Source organism: Triticum dicoccoides, chromosome 2A, assembly GCF_002162155.2.
Source record: "Triticum dicoccoides isolate Atlit2015 ecotype Zavitan chromosome 2A, WEW_v2.0, whole genome shotgun sequence".
Lineage (NCBI taxonomy): Eukaryota > Viridiplantae > Streptophyta > Magnoliopsida > Poales > Poaceae > Triticum > Triticum dicoccoides.
This window is the reverse complement of record NC_041382.1, coordinates 443,797,697-443,816,021: the sequence shown is the minus strand read 5'-3', so window position 1 is coordinate 443,816,021 and position 18,325 is coordinate 443,797,697.

Here is an 18,325-nt window from a genome sequence, read left to right as displayed (position 1 = left end):
CTCTCTGTTTCGTTAGGTTTGTCTCCTACTCTCTCGTCCACATACATACAATCTTTCCCGCCCTATCTCCTCCTTCTTCGCAAGCTCTCTCTGCATGTTTCATCCACACACTGGGATATGTTCAAAATGTTGCTTTTATAATGGCTGATGTAGAGTTATTGTTGGTTTTGTTGCATCCTACAAAGTAATAACTATGAAATGCATTTTGATTGTCATTTGACTGGGATTATATGAGTTTGAGCATGTTGTGAAGTACTATAGACCTCGTATACATCTTGGAATTCGACAATGATTGTAACTATTGAATTGTGTAGACCATTACATTCGAAGTCAGTAGCCTAATATATTTATTTCACAATTTCAACAAATGATTAATTCACTACATACTAAGAAAACAAAAACGTACACCCTCCATTTTTATTTAAGTCCGCGCATTAGCATTGGTCAAAGTGAAGTTTTGTAAACTCTCAGAAAGTTTATAACAAAAAATATTAACATATACAATAACAAATAAATACCATTAGATTCATTATTGAATGTACTTTCACATCATACATATCTGTTATGGTAAATGTTTATATTTTTCTATAAACTTGGTCAAACTTTAGGAAGTTTGACTTCGGTCAAACCTAATATGCAGAGTTTACTAGTACTACTCGCTAGTTGCTTAGCCGAATAACCCAACACGCCACATGGGGAGTTCAGTGTCACAAAATTTTGAGGTCGGCGGGAAAATCTCCCACGACCCTGATTCGAGCAGTGGGAAGTTACCATCATAGCCTTCGGAACTGGCCTACGGATGACGGTTGGTAGGGGGCTGTTTTCATAACTTCAGGTTCACCCTACCCAGGCAACCCCACCCCGGCACCCAGAGTAGTACACCTGAATACTCCCCATTTTCTATCCCCACCACAAAATGGACTTCTCCACGGCACTGCAGCCTTCGTGCTCCTCCCCTTCCACATCGGCGCACTCGTCCACCGCAGCGCATCTGCCTCATCACGACCTGGTACGCCGCACTGGAGTCGGTCCACCGTCGTCGTCGTACACGGAGCCTCTTCCCTGGCACCGTCTTCCATGGTCTTCTTTCGTTACTTTTGCAAGAGGCTCTGGACTTATGGGTCACTTTGGACGTGACAAGACCTTCGCTACTCTCCAAAAACTACTTATGGCCCAAGATGTTCCGTGACGTCTCCCGATACACCAACCGATGTTGTACATGTCACAGAGCTAAGTCTAAAGCTCAATCACATGGTCTCTATATGCCACTTCCTATTCCGTATCACCCATGGGAAGATATTAGTATGGACTTTGTGCTTGGTTTGCCTAGAACTCAAAATGGAATGGATTCCATGTTTGTTGTTGTGGACCGTTTCTCTAAGATGGCACACTTTATTCCATGCAACAAGATAGACGATGCTTCACATGTTGCCAATCTCTTTTGTAGGGAAATCTTGCGTCTACGTGGAGTGCCCAAGACTATCGTCTCGGACTGTGATGTTAAGTTCCTAAGCTACTTTTGGAATATGCTATGCGCCAAGCTCGAAATCAAGCTCTTGTTCTCTTCGGCATACCATCCACAAACCGATGGCCAAACGGAGGTCACGAACCGGATGCTATCTACTCTCCTACGCGTGTTGATCAAGAAGAGCAACAAGGGGTGGGAAGAATGTTTACCCATCACCGAGTACCCCTACAACTGCGCAAGACATCTCACTACCAGCAAGTGATTGCTCTCTGACAATAGCGCCAGAAAAGCTCATGTCTGCTAGGACTACGTCGGTATTTCCCCAAAGAGGAAGGGATGATGCAGCACAGTGACGGTAGGTATTTCCCCCAGTGAAGAAATCAAGGTTACCGTACCAGTAGGAGAACCAAGCAACACAACATAAACAGCACCTGCACACAAATAACAACACCTCTCAACCCGACATGTTAAAGGAGTTGTCAATCCCTTTCGGGTAACGAAGCCAGAGATTGTAATAGATTGAAATAATAGATCACAAATATAATAAAGTGCAGCAAAGTATTTTTGTATTTTTGATTTAATAGATCTGAATAAAAATGCAAATGAAAAGTAGATCGCAAGCAAATATATGAGGAACAAGACCAGGGGGCCATAGGTTTTACCAGTGGCTTCTCTCGAGAAAGATAGCAAACGGTGGTTAAACAAATTACTGTTGGGCAATTGAGAGAACCTCAAATAATTATGATGATATCTAGGAAATGATTATTACATAGGCATCACGTCCAATATTAGTAGACCGACTCCTGCTTGCATCTACTACTATTATTCCACACATCAACCGCTATCCAGCATGCATCTAGTGTATTAAGTTCATGGAAAATGGAGTAATGCAATAAGAATGATGACATGATGTAGACAAGATCCGTTTATCTATTGCGTAGATATAGATCCCATCTTTTTATCCTTTGTAGCAACGATACATACGTGTCAGTTCCCTTTTCTGTCACTGGGATCAAGCACCGTAAGATCGAGCCCACTACCGGCACCTCTTCCCGTTGCAAGATAAATAGATCAAGTTGGCCAAACAAAACCCAAATATGATAGAAGAAATATGAGGCTATAAGAGATCATGCATATAAGAGATCAAAGAAACTCAAATAACTTTCATGGTTATAAAAAGATATGACTGATCATAAACTCACAGTTCATCAGATCCCAACAAACACACTGCAAAAAGAGTTACATCATATGGATCTCCAAGAGACCATTGTATTGAGAATCAAGAGAGAGATAGAGAGAGATGAACCCATCTAGCTACTCTACGGACCTGAAGGTCTACAAAGAACTACTCACGCATCATCGGAGAGGCACCAATGGAGGTGGTAAACCCCATCCGAGATGGTGTCTAGATTGGATCTGGTGGTTCCGGACTCTGCGGCGGCTGGATGAATATTTCATCGACTCCCCTAGGCTTTTGGGAATATTTGGGTATTTGTAGAGCAAAGAGGCAGTCCAGGGGCACCCGAGGTGGGAACAACCCACCAGGGCACGCCTAGGCCTCCTGGCGCGCCCTGGTGGGTTGTCCCCTCCTCGGGACTCCCCCCAGGTGCTTCTAGTGCCCAACTTGTTCCTTCTGGTCCATAAAAAATCTTCGTACAGTTTCATGGCATTTGGACTCCATTTGATATTAATTTTTTGTGATGTAAAAATAGGGGAAAAACAGGAACTGGCGCTTGGCACTATGTCAATAGGTTAGTACCAAAAAAATGACTATAAAATGATTATAAAACATCCAAGATTGATAATTTTTGATTGTTCCATGCTGTTATATTATCAACCTTGGATGTTTTATATGCATTTATATGCTATTTTATATGATTTTTGGGACTAACCAATTAACCTAGAGCCCAGTGCCAGTTTCTGTTTTTTCATTGTTTTCGAGTATCACGGAAAAGGAAAACCAAATGGAGTCCAATTGACCTAAAACTTCACGGAGCTTTTTTTTGGACCAGAAGAAGGCCACGAAGTAAAAGAACTGGGCCAGAAGAGTCTCGGTCTGCCCACGAGGGTGGGGGCGCGCCTCCCTGCCTCGTGGACATCCTGGAGACCCCCCTGCCTTTTTCACAACTCCAACACCTCTTATATAACCCAAAACTTCCAGAAAGAAACCTAGATCAGGAGTTCCACCGCCAGAAGCCTCTGTAGCCACCGAAAACCAATCTAGACCCATTCCGGCACCCTGCCGGAGGGGGAATCCCTCTCCGGTGGCCATCTTCATCATCCCGGTGCTCTCCATGATGAGGAGGGAGTAGTTCTCCCTCGGGGCTGAGGGTATGTACCAGTAGCTATGTGTTTGATCTCTCTCTCTCTCTCTCTCGTGTTCTTGAGGTGGTACGATCTTGATGTATCGCGAGCTTTGCTATTACAGTTGGATCTTATGATGTTTCTCCCCCTCTACTCTCTTGTAATGGATTGAGTTTTCCCTTTGAAGTTATCTTATCGGATTGAGTCGTTAAGGATTTGAGAACACTTGATGTATGTCTTGCATGTGCTTATCTGTGGTGACAATGTGATATCATGTGATCCACTTGATGTATGTTTTGGTGATTAACTTGCGAGTTCTGTGAACTTATGCATAGGGGTTGGCACATGTTTTCGTCTTGACTCTCCGGTAGAAACTTTGGGGCACTCTTTGAAGTTCTTTGTGTTGGTTGAATAGATGAATCTGAGATTGTGTGATGCATATCGTCTAATCATACCCATGGATACTTGAGGTGACATTGGAGTATCTAGGTGACATTAGGGTTTTGGTTGATTTGTATCTTAAGGTGTTATTCTAGTACGAACTCTATCATAGATCGAACGGAAAGAATAGCTTCATGTTATTTTACTACAGACTCTTGAATAGATCGACCAGAAAGGATAACTTTGAGGTGGTTTCGTACCCTACCATAATCTCTTCGTTTGTTCTCCGCTATTAGTGACTTTGGAGTGACCCTTTGTTGCATGTTGAGGGATATTTATATGATCCAATTATGTTATTATTGTTGAGAGAACTTGCACTAGTGAAAGTATGAACCCTAGGCCTTGTTTCCTAGCATTGCAATACCGTTTACGCTCACTTTTATCATTAGTTACCTTGCTGTTTTTATATTTTCAGATTACAAATACTCATATCTATCATCCATATTGCACTTGTATCACCATAACTTCGCCGAACTAGTGCACCTATACAATTTACCATTGTATAGGGTGTGTTGGGGACACAAGAAACTCTTTGTATTTGGTTGCAGGTTTGCTTGAGAGAGACCATCTTCATCCTACGCCTCCCACGGATTTATAAACCTTAGGTCATCCACTTGAGGGAAATTTGCTACTATCCTACAAACCTCTGCACTTGGAGGCCCAACAACGTCTACAAGAAGAAGGTTGTGTAGTACACATCAAGATCTTTTCTGGCGTCGTTGCTGGGGAGGTGAGTGCTTGAAGGTATATCTTTAGATCTTGCAATTAAATCTTTTTGTTTCTTGTTTTATCACTAGTTTATTTTATAAAAGAAAAAAATGGAATTGAGTTTGCCTCATACGCTTCATCTTTTTAATATCTTTCGTGAGAATGATGGAAAGGAAAATTGTGCTCAAGTTCTAGAAGAAGAAGTCTCTAAAATGTTTGGCACTAAATCTTTGAATGATGAGCATGATTGCAATGTTGTTAGTATGAACTCCTTGAATATCCATAGTACTAATGATGATTTCACTAGTCATAATGAAAATGTCTCTTATAAGCATGTCAATTTTTGTGGAGTGCATAGAGTTTGCAAGTACACACCAATTAGGGAAAATAGATTTTGGAAGAGGCATAAGTATTTGGAAACTAAATGGTTGCAAGAGAGGCTAGATGTTTGTGCTGAAAATTTAAAATTCTTCGCCATATTTGTGAACTTTGCAATGAACATGGTCATTTAAATATCCGATGCAAATTGCTTCATGATCGTATCGTGTCCAAAAATTGTGATGATTTTATTTCCCTTGCACATCATAATGAACTTAGTTTGCTTTTGAGTTGTGAAGAAATGAAACGTGTAACTAAGCATATTCCAGAATATAACCTTGAGAAATTCCTCGATATTGATCTAGAAGAAATTCTTATGTATTGTGCGGTGAATTGCATTGAAAATCCTTATATTGCCAATTACATAAAGAAAAGAAAAGAAATATAGGATGAAGATAATACTAATGAAAGGGAAGAGGCTTCCCAATATCTTCCTATTATTTCTTATGATGAATCAGGTAACGAGGAGGAGCCTTCTATTCAACCAATCTCATCAATAAGGAGCTCCGAAAAGAGAATTAAACCCACACATGATGTGAAGAAGAAAAAGAAAAGACGGACACTATTAGGAAAATGCTTATACATAGAATTTTAGCAGTAGCGCCTGTTTGGGCACACACGCTACTGGTATTTACCAGTTGCGCCGGCCAGAACGGGCGCTACTGCTAGTGAGTAGTAGCAGCGCTGGTTGGCGCGGGCCGCGCTGCTGTTCAGCGGGCCGCCGGGGCCAAAGGGCAGGCTACTTAGCTGTAGCGTGTGTTTTGCGCCTGCGCTACAGCTAGTGGGCTTAGCAGTAGCACTGGCCCATTGCCCGCGTTGTTGTTAAGCCCACTCCCTCTCCCCCCGCGCGCCCCCGGCCCGGCCTGCCTCATCTCTCACTAAAGCTCACTCACACTCTCCACACTCCTCCCTCAATCCCCCGCACGCCGCCGTCGACCCGCACGCTGCCGTCCCCAGGGCTGGCCCTCCTCCCTGCTGCTTCGGCTGCCCTCACCCGCGCCGGCCCTCCTCCTTGCCGGCCTCCCTCCCCCGCGTCGGCCTCCTCCCCCGTCGGCCGCCCCGGCCCCTGTGTCGGCTCTCCTCCCGCGCCGGCCCGCCTCCGCCGTACCAAGAGGTACTCCTCCCTCTCCTTCCTCCTCCTCCCCCCTAGCTAGTTATAGTTATTAGAGTAGTTATTTTGAATCCTATGTAGTTGAAAAAATGTAGGTTATTAGAATAATTAGGTATGAACCCTAGTTAATTCGTATGAACCCTAAGTTTTTAAATTTAGCTAGGTTTTAAAGTTAGGACAGAAATTTAGCTAGGTTTTTAATTAGGTGTAGTTCATAGAATTTAGGTGTTTTAGTTGTTTTAGGTGTAGTTAACAGAATTTTAGGTGTTTTAGGTGTAGTTAACAAAATTGTAGGTATTTTTTAGTTAAAGCAATTGTTTTTATTCTTTGTGTTAAAGCAATTTTCCCTGTTATATGCAAATTTGCAATGGACATGTCATATTTGGAACATGTCACATTTTGGACATGTCATATTTTTCCGAGTGGCCTATGTTTTGCCAGAAATGTCAATTCGTTTACGTTCTGGCAAATTTCAGGCGCTCGATATGCCCTATTTTTAGCAAAGGTCATGCCAAATTTTGCTAAGTGTTTATTAATTTTGTTTTCATAATTAAGCATTTAGTTCTCGACGTCGACGATGCCTATCCCGCATCCTCGTCGTCGACTCGGAGGAGGACTCCTGGTTGAGCCGAGGGGCCATGTCCGGGAATGGGCTCCGCCGGGCTGGTACTGGGTTGTGCTACCTTCTGGTGAGCGCAGCTTAGTGAGGAGCCAGCCCGTCGTCGACCCGGAGCTTCTTTGGTGGCAGTCACATGGGCCTGCATCGGTGGAGAGGCTTGAGTCCCCCGCGCAGGTGGTACAGCACCGTGTCACAGAGGAGAACGCGCACGTCCAGCGCTACTTGGTTGCGTTGGCGAACGGCCGGTTCTCGAATACCTGGCAGATTATTTGGGGATCTCACCGGAGCTATGATCCGGTGATGGTTCCTTCTCTTTGGGTGTACACCGCGGCCCACTGAACCTAGAGGAGCTATTATTCGAGATGTATTAGTGATATTATATGATGATCTTTCCTACAAACTACTATATATGTATTCGATGATGGATTATTAATTACCTATTAGTTATTTGTTTATTGAATGCAAAAGATGAGCGCCGTTTGTGCTAAAAACTACTATTTATGTATTCATGATGGATTATATGATGATCTTTGCTACAAACTACTACAAACTACAAATTTTAGGTGTTTTAGTTGTTATATGATGATCTTTGCTACAAACTACTATGTATGTATTCGATGATGGATTATTAATTACCTATTAGTTATTTGCTTATTGAATGCAAAAGATGAGCGTTGTTTGTGCTACAAACTACTATATATGTATTCATGATGGATCATATGATGATCCTTGCTACAAACTACTACAAACTACAAATTTTAGGTGTTTTAGTTGTTATATGATGATCTTTGCTACAAACTACTATATATGTATTCGATGATGGATTATTAATTACCTATTAGGAAATGTCTGACGATGAAAGGGAATTCGCTATGTGCGAGTACTACGAAGATAAGCGCGGTCTGTGCGACATACCTCACTTGGTAGAAGGTCGGCACTTCAGCATCAAGCTCCAAGAGACCTTCGATGTTGAAACGGTACGCAACAACGACAAGTGTTTTTTGTTATTTTTGCACGACTTCTCTGCTTCTTCAACGTGTAATTTCCGTCTTTTACAATTCGACTAGCTTATCCCATGCCATGCAAGATGTTATGTCTTGGAGAAGATGGGTTTTGAAGATCATGAAAGAATGGAGACAAAGATAATTCAACTAAGGACCCATCATGGTTATGATTTTGCTGTAAATCTATACAATTCTGTGAACTCATCCAATTTTGGTTGCCTGAATTGGGAAGCCCTTTGCAAGGCATATGATTTTCATGAGGGTATGCTTCTCACCTTCGATGTTGGTGATCTTGACATCAACGAAAATGATATGACCATTTTGGTCCTTGTTGACACGCTTCCAGTTCTACCGCTGTGTGAGTTTCTTAAACATATTTACTAAGTAATTTATATTGTTTATTTCAAAATATTTGACAGTTTATTTCCATTGACAGCTTATTTTCATTCTTCAAAAAATGTACGAAAAATGCTAGACAGAACCTACTACTACAATGATGAAGCACAATTAACTTATAAGGAGCAAGATGGTCTTATCGCATTTTTTACTGATATTGAGAATTACAATAGATATTATCAAACTCCTCCGCATTATGGTCAATACGTGCAACTAGTGCACGTGTTGAACTACGGTAACATCAATGGAGACATCATGGTAAGATTTTCTACTATTACGACATCCGTGCATCTTTTGCATAAATTCTTCTAAAACTAAACTATATTGCTAACTACAAAGTTATTACTATGTTTTTGAACAGGAAATCCCAATGGATTGTGTGCCTCGTCTGATGTTGACGAGAGGTCGCGTTAATGTTATGAGCTTACGGCCACCACGGCCAGGTCAGCCGCAGTATCCACATCACTCCTGTCCATACCGGATTTCTAAAAGCGAGGAAGCCATGATAATTGATGATTTCAAAAAATGTTTGAACCATCTTAGAGAGCTACTTGGAAGCAACATTGTGCACAGGCCAAGACTTGCAGACAAGATGATCTCCGTTCTTTATTATGGAGAGTCAATTTTCCTTAATGCAGCGTCAATGCCTATATTGTTTTATGATATTTTACCTAAGAGAGGGTAGAGTAGGTCGTAGCTAGAATGTGTTATTATGTGCTACAATGTGTTAGAGTTGATGATGATGAGGAGGAGTTGTGATTATGACTAGTGACCAACTTGTTATATGATGTGTCATTGACGAACATTGTTTGATGGTGATGACAAGTGGTAATGAATATGCTATTTAAACATACACTACAGGAATCCAGTACTTTGCCGTCTGCCATGGCGGACGGCAAAGGCAGGGACGCTGACGGCAAAGCACTTTGCCGTCCGTGGCAGACGGCAAATAGTGACGGCAAAGATAGGGTCGGCAAACAGGTCCTTTGCCGTCTGCTTTTTATGGCGGACGGCAAAGAGCCCTTTGCCTATAGCGGCTGACGGCAAAGAGGGGGGACGGCAAAATGTTGCACGTCTGCCAGTGTTACTCCGTTAGGCGGCTAACGGCGGTCTTTGCCGTCCGCCAGCGGACGGCAAATTTGAGCGCCTCTTTGCCGTCCGCCAGACGACGTCAGCTATACGTCAGCGCCCGCTCTTTTTTGTCGTCCGCCCGGCGGACGGCAAAGGCAAAGTCTTTGCCATCAGCTTGGCTTTGCCGTCCACCATGGTAGGCAAATTGGCCAAATGGTCCATCCCCAGGAAGCACAGGTGGGCGCCATGTGCCCCCTTTGCCATCTACCACCGACGGCAAAGGGGTCTTTGCCGTCTGCCGCGGATGGCAAAGATCCTGCACTGCCTCTTTTTGGTTCTGTTTTTCTTATATCCAATAATTATCACAACAAATATTTCACAGCACATATATATCCATCACATAAATATCCAGCACATATATATCCAACATAATAAATATCCAGCACATATATATCCATCCATACATACATAGTAGGTTGCACATAGTTCCATCGATCCATACATATTACAATATGCAAAGTTTCATCATAGCAAGCGAGCAGAATACAAGAAGTGCATCAAAGGAAAAAACAGGAAAAAGCAAGCAATCCATCATAGGAAGCTGGCTTCCATGAAGTGAATGAAACCTGCAAAATGACAAATAAGAAAGTTAGAAAAAGAAGACTAGAAGAAGAATTAGACTAGAAGAAAAAGAATAGAATAAGAAGACTAGAAGAAGAAGTATATGCCATATATTAGCTAACTTAGGTGAAATGTATCGTTTATGAGCTAACCTAGGTGAAATGGGTAGTTTATGAGCTATCCTAGGTGAAATGGATCATTTTGGAGCTAAGTTAGGTGAAATGGGTCGTTTATGAGCAAACCTAGGTGAAATGGGTCGTTTATGAGCAAACCTAGGTGAAATGAGTCGTTTATGAGCAAACCTAGGTGAAATGGGTCGTTTATGAGCTAAGTTAGGTGAAATGAGTCGTTTATGAGCAAACCTAGGTGAAATGGGTCGTTTATGAGCTAACCTAGGTGAAATAGGTTGTTTATGAGCTAACCTAGGTGAAATGGGTCATTTATGAGCTAACATAGGTCAAATGGGTCATTTATGAGGTAACCTAGGTGAAATGGGTCGTTTATGAGCTAACCTAGGTGAAATTGATCATTTTGGAGCTAACTTAGTTGAAATGGGTGGTTTATGAGCTAATTAAGGTGAAATGCCACGTTTTTGAGCTAACTAAGGTAAAATGGATCGTTTTTAGCTAACTTAGGTGAAATGGGTCATTTTGGAGCTAACCTAGGTGAAATGGGTCATTTTGGAGCTTACCTAGGTGAAATGGGTCATTTTAAAGCTAACGTAGGTAAAATGGATCATTTAGGAGCTAATCTACGTAAAATGGGTCATTTTAGAGCTAACTTGGATAAATTGGATCACTTGTAAGCTAACTAAGGTAAAATGAGTCATTTTAGAGCTAACTTAGGTAGAATGGATGATTTATGAGGTCAGTAAGCTTATTAAGTCATTTTGGAGGAAAAGAAGCTAACTCTAGGTCATTATGGTAAGCATATTGGAGGAAATAAAGCTAAGTCTAGGTCTTTATGCATTTGTTAAGCAAAACACTAGAGAAACTTACCATGATCACGGAGGTGTAGGAGCGGGCTGGCTCGCGCCGGTAGCTGGAGAAGGAGCGGGCTGGCTCGCGCCAGTAGCTGGAGAAGGATCGTGCGATGCGTTTCTGGAGTTAAGTTGCACCAAAGATCATTTCCAATGTCTCGTTAGCATTATGACACTCAAATGTTAAGACTAGCAAGTAATGTCCATTCAAATTAAACTCACCATGATCCCAGGAGCAATCACTGGCATCGGCGGAGCGGTCTGACCGGACTTCTCGCACACAGACTGCACATTTGGTTTTCACAACAGAGTCATACTAGTTAGTAATGAGACTCAAATGTTAAGACTAGCAAGTAATCTGCAGAAGAAACTTACCACAAGGAGCTCATACATGGCCCTTGCCTGCATGTCATTCCGTGCCCTCTCCTGCTCCAACATCTTTGTCGTCTTCTCCTCCAACTCCCGCTGCCTCTCCGCCGCCTCCGCCAGAAGTTTCTCCGTTCTATCTCTCTCACTCTGTATAGCAGCCTGCAACACCACTCACATGACCATTTGTAATCATTGATGGAAGCGCACACAATGTAATGGAGAAAGATAGCTGAGTACATATAACTAACCTTGAAGGCGAGTTGGACTAGCCATTCACGAGGCCTTATCTCAGGAGCGGAGCTCGACTGGTGCGCCTTGATCTCCGGGAGAGTGCTAGGACAACGGATAAGTCCATCTCCCATGGCTATGGAGCCATGGGACCTCCCGCCACCAGATATCATCAGCAGCTCTGTATCAATGGGACCCTGGCTCGGGTTAAAGTCCTCCCCTTTCCTCGCCTCCCCCTGATCTCTATATTGCACGAGCTTGTCATGGGCGGAGATGTTGGTGAAGTTCTTTGGATCATCGAGGTCAGACGCAGAGAATGCCTTGACTTTCTTGTAAGGGCCAGTGTGGGCCATGGCATACAGGTCGTACACCTCTGGCACCTTATCCGCCTTATTGTAGCGTGCCTGAAAGAGAGAAACAAAGTAAATTAGTAATTAAAGGGCTAAAGCTAGCATGATGAATGAATTGCATGAATCATGAAGCAAACCACATACCCAGTTCTGCCCGTACTGAAATAAGTTGGAGCTGCCTTGGTGGTGTGGCACACCTTCCATTTGGGCACGTTTGTCCTTGGCCTCTTTGTGGGTGGCCAGCCATTCTTTTGAGCACCACGCATTGACCAACACCTCCCAACAATCCATCCGATCCGCACACCATCTCGGAGGGGCCTAAGTTAGCAAATAGAAACTTGAGCGCTACGGCTATGAATTACTAAATGAAGGAAGTAAGTACAAGGCCTTAAGAATTACCTTAATGTACTTCTCCTTGCTCAAGAACTTATCGCGGCACTCCTGCTTGGGCTTCTTGATACCACGCCCGGCGTAGTAGTCTTGAACAGCCTGCACCCGAACCTCATGCCGTAAGTTCTGAAGTAGGCGCTTGCACTCCTTGTGGATAACATGATCCGCCTCCTGCTCGTATCCCTCCTCACACCTGTAGAATGTCTGCAATCAAATGAGACAATATTGATTAGTACAATTAATAACTAGCTAGTTGAAGATTTTTAATTGTGTAAAGGAGCAATTACCCAGAACTTTTTGATCACGACATCTGCCCTCGTCTTGCACAAGACACCGTCGATAATCTCACCCGGTGGGGCCGGCGCAGCCAAGTAGTGCTCCCAAGTCAATCCAACCTCTGGAAGCCGACCCTCACCAGGCAACGTGACAAACCCCGTGAAGTTTTGCCGAATCAGAACTCCAAGGATGGAGTTGGGCCGGCGGACACTTTCATGGTGGTCCCAACCCCTGCAGCATGACAAGGCCAATACATCAGTTATTTGAAGAAACGTGAATGCAGAAGGTACAAAAAGATTAAATGCACTTACCTATCCCCACCAGGGAAAATCAACCACCTCTGCTCGCGGGTCGCCGGCACGGACGGGAGACGTGTAGCACCATGCTGGTAGACGTTGCCCCCCTCCTTCCCCTCCTCATCAGTCGGCTCCCCGCCATCATCAGCATGGCCACTCGGCTCCCCGCCATCATCAGCGTGGCCACTCGGCTCCTCAGGCTGACCCGACCAGGTACCCCATCCAGACGTGTGCTCCTCTAGGGTCTCGTGGGCCCAAGTCTCGTGGGCCGAAGGCCTGTCGACCCGAGGCTCGTGGGCCGAAGACCCATGGACCGGAGGCTCATGGACCGGAGTCCGTGCAGCCTCCTCCTCAGACGAGTCCACCCTAGAAGTCACGTGCTCGGGTGAAACAGCTAGGGGCGGCGGCGAGGAAGGCGCCGTAAGAGTCACCCTACCTCTTCTCCCGCGACCATGTGCTCCACCTCCTCTCTTCTTCTTACCTCGTCCCCTACTGGGCACCGCGGTCGACGAAGAAGGGCCTGGCGGTGTCGCCATACTGTCCAGCAACGCTCGGCGGAGAGGTGCGTGTGGAATGGAAGACCTCGCACCACGCACCGACGAAGAAGGGGCCTCGGCGCGCTCCCGACCAGCGCCCACCATCTTTCAACACATGCCATGACAAAGAATAAACGAAATTAGTACAACATAAAAAAAAGTACCGACATGAATAATAATATGTATATCACTTAAGTGTATCATCATCAAGTACAACATAAAAAATTGAATACCTGACACTACTAATAATCTCGATCAGTATCATCAATAAATGCATAATCATCATCATCATCACTATAATCAATGACGGGCTCATAGGGTTCATTGGCATCAACATGTGCAAGGCCACCTTGACGTAATCGGTCAAGCATTGACAGGTCATCCGCAGCAGTAACCTCTTCTTGTTCCTCCTCTGGGGTGATGTCGGATTCATTGTCGCTGTCTACTTCAATGTTTTGGGGTGAAGTATAGCGGTTCTTGAAACGCTTTTTGGAAAGACGTGTCTCTTGGAAGAATTCTACTTCATATGTGTCTGGGTTAATGTGAGGTTCATAATCCTCTTCCTTTGGGGGAGAAAGTCTAGCATGTGGCGGCACTTCATAAACGACATCCCAACCTTTCAGATTTGGATTAGTTTGGCAGGCCCACGGTAGATAGAATACTTGGGTCGCCCGTTGAGCCGTAATATAGACATCAGGAACATCTAAATGGGTGCTTTGGTTGATTTCAACTAGCCCTATATGTTCATGAGTCCTTCTAGTCTCCTTCGGCTGAAACCAATAACATTTGAAGACTACAACATTCAGTGGGTTTTCACCATAGAACAGAAGTTCATAAATTGCTTCAACTCTCCCATAATACTCGGTACCTCCTTCGCCGATAGCAGATACACAACAATTTGTAGACTTTCGGTCGGCCATAGATAGCTCTTTGCCATAGGTACGAAAGTGATACCCGTTGATGTCATACTTGTCAAATGAACGGACCTTATAGTCAAAACCATTAGCGACTTGTCTCAATTCGGCGTCCATAGACTCTGAATTAGCCTACAAGTTTAATATGAAAGGATTGTTGCATTATGCACAAATTAGCGAATGAAATGAAATTGTCTAATAGAAATTACCGTTTGTTTGAACCAAGAGATGAAACCGGGATAGCCGCCTCCTTGCTTTGCGAGAAGCTCATACTCTTCGATGGAATCCTTTTGGATCTCCGCTCCATACGAGAATATGGCGAGGTATCGACTGTATGAAATATCTAGGAATAAGAGCAGTTCAAAGGAAATAGAAGTTGCGAAACAATGTACCGAGAACTTACTCGATGTACGGCCGCACTTCTATCAGGTTGTTGAAGATATACAACGAAATGGTCCGCCATTCTTCGTTATCCAAAGATACTGGATGTGAAACACTAGCTAGTGCGAGATTCCCTTTGAATAGGTTGAGGTTGGATCCACCCTTTTTAGGCTCGTCAGCATTGTACCGAGGCTTCGGATTATGCAAATGACGATTTTTGGCTTCGTAGTGCGTTGTTACGAAGTTTGCCGCCTCCTCTGTGATGAATGCCTCAGCCATCGATGCTTCAATTCTACATTTATTTTTACATTTTTCTCGAAGCGTCTTCTGCATCCTCTCAGTTGGGTAGCACCAACGATTTTGCATGGGCCCCCCAATCTTGCCTCGGACGGAAGATGCAAAATCAAATGCTGCATTGGATTAAAGAAGCCCGGTGGAAAGATCTTCTCTAACTTGCAGATCAACTCCAGCGCCAACTCTTCCATTTCTTCTAGCATGCCAGGCGATAGTTCTTTCGCACAAAGAACACGGAAGAAATAGCTGAGTTCTGCCAGTACTAGCCATTCATCCTCAGGGATGAAGCCACGCAACATCACCGGCATTACCCGCTCAATCCATATGTGCCAATCATGACTCTTGAGACCAAATATCTTCAGTTTATCAAGATTTGCTCCCCTCTTTAGATTCGTTGCATACCCATCAGGGAACATCAACTGCTGTTGCACCCACAAGAGAATTTCCCTCATAGCTGGCCTTCCAAGATTGAACCATGCCTTTGGCTTCGTCCAGTTCTGCTTTCCTTTTGGTTCTTTCATGTTTTGTAACGGCCTATCACATAGCACCTCTAGATCGACTCTAGCCTTAGTATTATCCTTTGACTTCCCATCTATGCCGAACAATGTACCAAAAAGTGCCTCGGCGATATTCTTCTCAGTGTGCAGCATGTCGATGTTGTGTGGGCAAAGGAGGTCTTTGAAGTAAGGCAGATCCCATAAGCATGTTTTGTGAGTCCACGCGTGCTTAGTATTTTACCCCTTGAAGTACCCTGGATGTTGTGGATCTGGCTCGAGAGCGTTTAACTGATCCAGGGCCTGTTGGCCTGTCAATGCAGGTGGTGCAGAGTTTTTGACAACTCTACCCCTGATGAAGTTCTTCTTGTATTTCCTGAACTTATGGCGAGGATCCAGGAACTGTCTATGCATGTCGAAGCAAGAAAACCTGCGACCGGCCTGAAGCCAACGAAACTCAAGAGCTCCCTTGCATGTGGGGCACGGGAACCTTCCATGCACACACCAGCCAACGAATAGCGCATACGCTGGCAAGTCATGCGTCGAGTACATGTACCAGACACGCATTATGAAGTTCCGTTTGCTAAAGGCGTCGTATGTCTTGAACCCATTATCCCAAGCTTCTTGCAATTCGTCCTTAAGCGGCTGCATGTACACATTCATATTTTCCCCGGATAGTTGGGTCCTGGAATTATCAACGTCAGGAAAATGTTCTTTCTTTGCATAATCTGTCCGGGGGGGATTGAGTGGAAAGACAAATACGGGCCAACAACTGTATTGGGCTGCCGTCATACCAAACACACTGAACCCATCTGTGCTGATGCCGACTCGAGGATGCCTCAGATCTGCCGCTTTGTCAACATGTAATTCATCAAACTTTTTCCACGCAACACCATCCGATGTGTGTACCATCATCAGATTCCCATCTGCATCTAGTTCGGTTCTTTTGCCTGTTTTGTGCCATGTCATCTGTCTGGCCGTCTCTTCGACCATGAAAAGACGTTGAAGTCTTGGTACGATTGGCATATACCGAAGAACACTAACTGGGATTTTGGTCTGTGTCTTCTCACCCATACCATTGTCTACCACAATATACCTGGAAGACTTGCAAATGGGACAATAGTTCAAGTCCGCATAGTCAAGCCTAAACAAGGCACATCCTTTCTCACAGGCATGTATCTTCTCATAGGGCATCTTCAGTGCACGGAGGATTTTGTCCGACTGGTACAGGTTTGCAGGCATTACATGGCCTTTGGGTAGAAAGCGTCCAAATACTGTCATAATTGCGTCATAGCATTCTCTGCCCAAGTTGAACTGAGCCTTCAGAGCCATTACTTGTGAGATGGCATCCAACTGACAAAGGTCAATGTGCTCGTGGAGCGGACGTTTTGAAGACTCCAACATTTCATTGAAGGCCTTTGCAGATTCCTCCATCTCCTCGTCTGAATCCCGAGCATCATCATAGTCTTGCACCATGTTTTCCATCCCGGTACCATGCTCGTCGGTGCGACAACGATCCACCTCAGCTCGGTCACGTTGGGCAGACTCACCATGAAATGTCCACACCGTATAATCGGGCGTAAAACCACTCTTCTGCAGGTGTTTGCCCATTTCAGCCTTTGTCTTCTTTTCCCAATTGCCGCATCGGAAACAGGGGCACCAGGTTTTCTTTTGGCCATTTGCAAATGCGGCTTGCACAAACCCCTTGGTTTTTGTGAACCATTCAGCGCTCCATTTGTTCTGACCAGTGTGACCGGTATACATCCACGCACGGTCACTCATCTTGACTTTCAGAGCTACTGGACACACAACAATTATATATGTAATTCACCATGTATATATTCATCAGTTGATCTACTTAGTCAATTTTATTACGTCCATGCAACCTACACTCTAATAGGTAATGATAGGTCCTAATCCCACCCGTGTATGTGTAGATTGGGTTCATTTTCCCATGCTATGCTCCGGATCTGACGCAAAATTTCGGCAGCACCTCCCCGCTGTTCTCATGATACACTTCTCTGCAATAAACAGATAGGATGTATACCCGGAGAACAACAGGGGAGGCACTGACGAAATTTATGCGTCGGATCCGGAGCAAATCATATGGGAAAACGAACCCAATCTACACATACTCGGGCTGTGAATGGATAGCGTTGGACAATTCGAAAGAATCAAGGTTATAAATATGCAAATGCATGCATATTTATAAATATGATGCTTTCGAATGGGAGACACATATTGGTTACGCATACTGATGATTCAAGACACATATATAGCTAGCTATCAAGTTTCATCGGAATAGATCAAATAATTAATGGGGGAGGAGGACTTGTCATTTGTGCTCACCCACGAACGAAGGGGCAGAGCTCGTCAAATGCACGGCGAGGTCGTCGAACACCAAACCTCACAGCGATGAAACAACTGCACATTTAAAACTACACGATCAACACAATTATATATGATGTTTTTCATAACAAAATCGAAAAATATATGACCTAACTAAGAATTCACAAATATATGACCCCGTCGGCCTCTGGAAGGCCAAAGAACACCTTTTCGGGAGGTGTCGGGGGTCGGGGTGTCCTGTCGGTGTCAGGGTGCCGTGTCAGGGTCGGGGTGCTGTTTCGGGGTCGGGGGGTCGGGGTGTCGTGTCGATGTCGGGGTAGTGCCGTGTCAGTGTCGGGGTGTCGTTTC